The following is a 7,615-nucleotide window of genomic DNA, read 5'->3' as shown; positions in this document are numbered from 1 at the left end:
CTTATGGCATACTTACCAAGCTCAGAATTGTATAATTTAAGACTTTTCATGCCACAAATCTATTGATATTTAGATTCAAAATCAAGTTCTGAGTAAATTAAGTGTTTAACAATGACAGTATGTGTCAATTTTATTGTTTACAGCCCTTAGCAACCAAAATTAGACATTTTGACACTAGGCTTTTATTTGTTCTCTATCGGCTTAACGCTTGCTTCTGAAGGATTGGGCTGCATGTAGTAGCCCAAGTATTGAACGCGTTGGTTTTTTTCTTGCGAATATATCATATTATTGTTTTTTATCAAGATTTCATGTTACATTTTGGCATATATTAGATGTATAGTTAAATCAGATGTAAGAAATTGATTCCCTATCACCAAGTTTTTTAATCAAGTCTTTGGTATACAATAAGCATAAAGATTAACATTTTTATGCTTAAAATTGCTCAATTTTGTACAATGGTGCATCATCAGAGATCTTATTATGATATTCAACATTAAAAAACTGACAAAAGAGGTACAATTTTTAAGATTTGGCTAAAAATTGAGGTAGAGACAAGATTTTACACTTTGACTTGGCACCTTTCTTAAAATCAGTTTTTGTCGCGTTTCAGTGTCAACTGCTAACCTTCATAAAATATTCATTTCTCAACCAATTTTCAAAAATAAAAGGCCAATTTACTCGTTTTAGCTAGCAGAACTCAGAAAATAATTTACAGGGAGAATTTGAAAAAAATATTTACTATTAAGGTAGCAATACACAGTTAGGAGTTTAGTTTCGCATTATGGCCCCTGTGGATTTTTCAAATAGGAAAGTTATTGTGAAATAAAATTCATTTTTAGACAGATGAGTGCTAATTTAGCCTTCAAAGGTAGTTTATAAGAGCATCAAGATTATTTTTTACATGTTTTATGGACTGTTTTCTGTTTGACAGTCCGTATTTTCATAGCTAGACCGGCCATCGGTCCAGAAATTAATGTACTGTTTACAAACACTCTTTTTCTACACGAAGTTTTTGACGCAACTTTACAAAAAAATGAGATGAAAGACATATGATTTTCATTGGATTTGCTGAATGATATATGTACACAGTTTCAGAAAAGGTATTACTGCAAGCAATTGAAATTCTACTTTTAGTCAAATTTTGGGGAAATATGTGACACCTTTCCCCCCCTTTTTGCAATATTTTATAACAAATAAATGCAGATTGTTGCCATGGATACACCAAAAAGAAATTATAATTTACTATTTTATATACTGGAAATAAAATCTCTGGAAGATTTTGATTACATACATATGCCCATATATGACAAAAACAGTAAGCTTCATATTGCAAGAAAGCAATGAAAAGGGAATGGTAAAATTCATAAGGGCAAATTTTAGTATTTTTTCCTAACTGTTTATTGCTACCTTATGGCATACTTACCAAGCTCAGAATTGTATAATTTAAGACTTTTCATGCCACAAATCTATTGATATTTAGATTCAAAATCAAGTTCTGAGTAAATTAAGTGTTTAACAATGACAGTATGTGTCAATTTTATTGTTTACAGCCCTTAGCAACCAAAATTAGACATTTTGACACTAGGCTTTTATTTGTTCTCTATCGGCTTAACGCTTGCTTCTGAAGGATTGGGCTGCATGTAGTAGCCCAAGTATTGAACGCGTTGGTTTTTTTCTTGCGAATATATCATATTATTGTTTTTTATCAAGATTTCATGTTACATTTTGGCATATATTAGATGTATAGTTAAATCAGATGTAAGAAATTGATTCCCTATCACCAAGTTTTTTAATCAAGTCTTTGGTATACAATAAGCATAAAGATTAACATTTTTATGCTTAAAATTGCTCAATTTTGTACAATGGTGCATCATCAGAGATCTTATTATGATATTCAACATTAAAAAACTGACAAAAGAGGTACAATTTTTAAGATTTGGCTAAAAATTGAGGTAGAGACAAGATTTTACACTTTGACTTGGCACCTTTCTTAAAATCAGTTTTTGTCGCGTTTCAGTGTCAACTGCTAACCTTCATAAAATATTCATTTCTCAACCAATTTTCAAAAATAAAAGGCCAATTTACTCGTTTTAGCTAGCAGAACTCAGAAAATAATTTACAGGGAGAATTTGAAAAAAATATTTACTATTAAGGTAGCAATACACAGTTAGGAGTTTAGTTTCGCATTATGGCCCCTGTGGATTTTTCAAATAGGAAAGTTATTGTGAAATAAAATTCATTTTTAGACAGATGAGTGCTAATTTAGCCTTCAAAGGTAGTTTATAAGAGCATCAAGATTATTTTTTACATGTTTTATGGACTGTTTTCTGTTTGACAGTCCGTATTTTCATAGCTAGACCGGCCATCGGTCCAGAAATTAATGTACTGTTTACAAACACTCTTTTTCTACACGAAGTTTTTGACGCAACTTTACAAAAAAATGAGATGAAAGACATATGATTTTCATTGGATTTGCTGAATGATATATGTACACAGTTTCAGAAAAGGTATTACTGCAAGCAATTGAAATTCTACTTTTAGTCAAATTTTGGGGAAATATGTGACACCTTTCCCCCCCTTTTTGCAATATTTTATAACAAATAAATGCAGATTGTTGCCATGGATACACCAAAAAGAAATTATAATTTACTATTTTATATACTGGAAATAAAATCTCTGGAAGATTTTGATTACATACATATGCCCATATATGACAAAAACAGTAAGCTTCATATTGCAAGAAAGCAATGAAAAGGGAATGGTAAAATTCATAAGGGCAAATTTTAGTATTTTTTCCTAACTGTTTATTGCTACCTTATGGCATACTTACCAAGCTCAGAATTGTATAATTTAAGACTTTTCATGCCACAAATCTATTGATATTTAGATTCAAAATCAAGTTCTGAGTAAATTAAGTGTTTAACAATGACAGTATGTGTCAATTTTATTGTTTACAGCCCTTAGCAACCAAAATTAGACATTTTGACACTAGGCTTTTATTTGTTCTCTATCGGCTTAACGCTTGCTTCTGAAGGATTGGGCTGCATGTAGTAGCCCAAGTATTGAACGCGTTGGTTTTTTTCTTGCGAATATATCATATTATTGTTTTTTATCAAGATTTCATGTTACATTTTGGCATATATTAGATGTATAGTTAAATCAGATGTAAGAAATTGATTCCCTATCACCAAGTTTTTTAATCAAGTCTTTGGTATACAATAAGCATAAAGATTAACATTTTTATGCTTAAAATTGCTCAATTTTGTACAATGGTGCATCATCAGAGATCTTATTATGATATTCAACATTAAAAAACTGACAAAAGAGGTACAATTTTTAAGATTTGGCTAAAAATTGAGGTAGAGACAAGATTTTACACTTTGACTTGGCACCTTTCTTAAAATCAGTTTTTGTCGCGTTTCAGTGTCAACTGCTAACCTTCATAAAATATTCATTTCTCAACCAATTTTCAAAAATAAAAGGCCAATTTACTCGTTTTAGCTAGCAGAACTCAGAAAATAATTTACAGGGAGAATTTGAAAAAAATATTTACTATTAAGGTAGCAATACACAGTTAGGAGTTTAGTTTCGCATTATGGCCCCTGTGGATTTTTCAAATAGGAAAGTTATTGTGAAATAAAATTCATTTTTAGACAGATGAGTGCTAATTTAGCCTTCAAAGGTAGTTTATAAGAGCATCAAGATTATTTTTTACATGTTTTATGGACTGTTTTCTGTTTGACAGTCCGTATTTTCATAGCTAGACCGGCCATCGGTCCAGAAATTAATGTACTGTTTACAAACACTCTTTTTCTACACGAAGTTTTTGACGCAACTTTACAAAAAAATGAGATGAAAGACATATGATTTTCATTGGATTTGCTGAATGATATATGTACACAGTTTCAGAAAAGGTATTACTGCAAGCAATTGAAATTCTACTTTTAGTCAAATTTTGGGGAAATATGTGACACCTTTCCCCCCCTTTTTGCAATATTTTATAACAAATAAATGCAGATTGTTGCCATGGATACACCAAAAAGAAATTATAATTTACTATTTTATATACTGGAAATAAAATCTCTGGAAGATTTTGATTACATACATATGCCCATATATGACAAAAACAGTAAGCTTCATATTGCAAGAAAGCAATGAAAAGGGAATGGTAAAATTCATAAGGGCAAATTTTAGTATTTTTTCCTAACTGTTTATTGCTACCTTATGGCATACTTACCAAGCTCAGAATTGTATAATTTAAGACTTTTCATGCCACAAATCTATTGATATTTAGATTCAAAATCAAGTTCTGAGTAAATTAAGTGTTTAACAATGACAGTATGTGTCAATTTTATTGTTTACAGCCCTTAGCAACCAAAATTAGACATTTTGACACTAGGCTTTTATTTGTTCTCTATCGGCTTAACGCTTGCTTCTGAAGGATTGGGCTGCATGTAGTAGCCCAAGTATTGAACGCGTTGGTTTTTTTCTTGCGAATATATCATATTATTGTTTTTTATCAAGATTTCATGTTACATTTTGGCATATATTAGATGTATAGTTAAATCAGATGTAAGAAATTGATTCCCTATCACCAAGTTTTTTAATCAAGTCTTTGGTATACAATAAGCATAAAGATTAACATTTTTATGCTTAAAATTGCTCAATTTTGTACAATGGTGCATCATCAGAGATCTTATTATGATATTCAACATTAAAAAACTGACAAAAGAGGTACAATTTTTAAGATTTGGCTAAAAATTGAGGTAGAGACAAGATTTTACACTTTGACTTGGCACCTTTCTTAAAATCAGTTTTTGTCGCGTTTCAGTGTCAACTGCTAACCTTCATAAAATATTCATTTCTCAACCAATTTTCAAAAATAAAAGGCCAATTTACTCGTTTTAGCTAGCAGAACTCAGAAAATAATTTACAGGGAGAATTTGAAAAAAATATTTACTATTAAGGTAGCAATACACAGTTAGGAGTTTAGTTTCGCATTATGGCCCCTGTGGATTTTTCAAATAGGAAAGTTATTGTGAAATAAAATTCATTTTTAGACAGATGAGTGCTAATTTAGCCTTCAAAGGTAGTTTATAAGAGCATCAAGATTATTTTTTACATGTTTTATGGACTGTTTTCTGTTTGACAGTCCGTATTTTCATAGCTAGACCGGCCATCGGTCCAGAAATTAATGTACTGTTTACAAACACTCTTTTTCTACACGAAGTTTTTGACGCAACTTTACAAAAAAATGAGATGAAAGACATATGATTTTCATTGGATTTGCTGAATGATATATGTACACAGTTTCAGAAAAGGTATTACTGCAAGCAATTGAAATTCTACTTTTAGTCAAATTTTGGGGAAATATGTGACACCTTTCCCCCCCTTTTTGCAATATTTTATAACAAATAAATGCAGATTGTTGCCATGGATACACCAAAAAGAAATTATAATTTACTATTTTATATACTGGAAATAAAATCTCTGGAAGATTTTGATTACATACATATGCCCATATATGACAAAAACAGTAAGCTTCATATTGCAAGAAAGCAATGAAAAGGGAATGGTAAAATTCATAAGGGCAAATTTTAGTATTTTTTCCTAACTGTTTATTGCTACCTTATGGCATACTTACCAAGCTCAGAATTGTATAATTTAAGACTTTTCATGCCACAAATCTATTGATATTTAGATTCAAAATCAAGTTCTGAGTAAATTAAGTGTTTAACAATGACAGTATGTGTCAATTTTATTGTTTACAGCCCTTAGCAACCAAAATTAGACATTTTGACACTAGGCTTTTATTTGTTCTCTATCGGCTTAACGCTTGCTTCTGAAGGATTGGGCTGCATGTAGTAGCCCAAGTATTGAACGCGTTGGTTTTTTTCTTGCGAATATATCATATTATTGTTTTTTATCAAGATTTCATGTTACATTTTGGCATATATTAGATGTATAGTTAAATCAGATGTAAGAAATTGATTCCCTATCACCAAGTTTTTTAATCAAGTCTTTGGTATACAATAAGCATAAAGATTAACATTTTTATGCTTAAAATTGCTCAATTTTGTACAATGGTGCATCATCAGAGATCTTATTATGATATTCAACATTAAAAAACTGACAAAAGAGGTACAATTTTTAAGATTTGGCTAAAAATTGAGGTAGAGACAAGATTTTACACTTTGACTTGGCACCTTTCTTAAAATCAGTTTTTGTCGCGTTTCAGTGTCAACTGCTAACCTTCATAAAATATTCATTTCTCAACCAATTTTCAAAAATAAAAGGCCAATTTACTCGTTTTAGCTAGCAGAACTCAGAAAATAATTTACAGGGAGAATTTGAAAAAAATATTTACTATTAAGGTAGCAATACACAGTTAGGAGTTTAGTTTCGCATTATGGCCCCTGTGGATTTTTCAAATAGGAAAGTTATTGTGAAATAAAATTCATTTTTAGACAGATGAGTGCTAATTTAGCCTTCAAAGGTAGTTTATAAGAGCATCAAGATTATTTTTTACATGTTTTATGGACTGTTTTCTGTTTGACAGTCCGTATTTTCATAGCTAGACCGGCCATCGGTCCAGAAATTAATGTACTGTTTACAAACACTCTTTTTCTACACGAAGTTTTTGACGCAACTTTACAAAAAAATGAGATGAAAGACATATGATTTTCATTGGATTTGCTGAATGATATATGTACACAGTTTCAGAAAAGGTATTACTGCAAGCAATTGAAATTCTACTTTTAGTCAAATTTTGGGGAAATATGTGACACCTTTCCCCCCCTTTTTGCAATATTTTATAACAAATAAATGCAGATTGTTGCCATGGATACACCAAAAAGAAATTATAATTTACTATTTTATATACTGGAAATAAAATCTCTGGAAGATTTTGATTACATACATATGCCCATATATGACAAAAACAGTAAGCTTCATATTGCAAGAAAGCAATGAAAAGGGAATGGTAAAATTCATAAGGGCAAATTTTAGTATTTTTTCCTAACTGTTTATTGCTACCTTATGGCATACTTACCAAGCTCAGAATTGTATAATTTAAGACTTTTCATGCCACAAATCTATTGATATTTAGATTCAAAATCAAGTTCTGAGTAAATTAAGTGTTTAACAATGACAGTATGTGTCAATTTTATTGTTTACAGCCCTTAGCAACCAAAATTAGACATTTTGACACTAGGCTTTTATTTGTTCTCTATCGGCTTAACGCTTGCTTCTGAAGGATTGGGCTGCATGTAGTAGCCCAAGTATTGAACGCGTTGGTTTTTTTCTTGCGAATATATCATATTATTGTTTTTTATCAAGATTTCATGTTACATTTTGGCATATATTAGATGTATAGTTAAATCAGATGTAAGAAATTGATTCCCTATCACCAAGTTTTTTAATCAAGTCTTTGGTATACAATAAGCATAAAGATTAACATTTTTATGCTTAAAATTGCTCAATTTTGTACAATGGTGCATCATCAGAGATCTTATTATGATATTCAACATTAAAAAACTGACAAAAGAGGTACAATTTTTAAGATTTGGCTAAAAATTGAGGTAGAGACAAGATTTTACACTTTGACTTGGCACCT

The sequence above is a fragment of the Mytilus trossulus genome, chromosome 4 (genome assembly GCF_036588685.1).
Source record: "Mytilus trossulus isolate FHL-02 chromosome 4, PNRI_Mtr1.1.1.hap1, whole genome shotgun sequence".
Taxonomy (NCBI): domain Eukaryota; kingdom Metazoa; phylum Mollusca; class Bivalvia; order Mytilida; family Mytilidae; genus Mytilus; species Mytilus trossulus.
Note: the sequence above shows the minus strand (reverse complement) of the source record.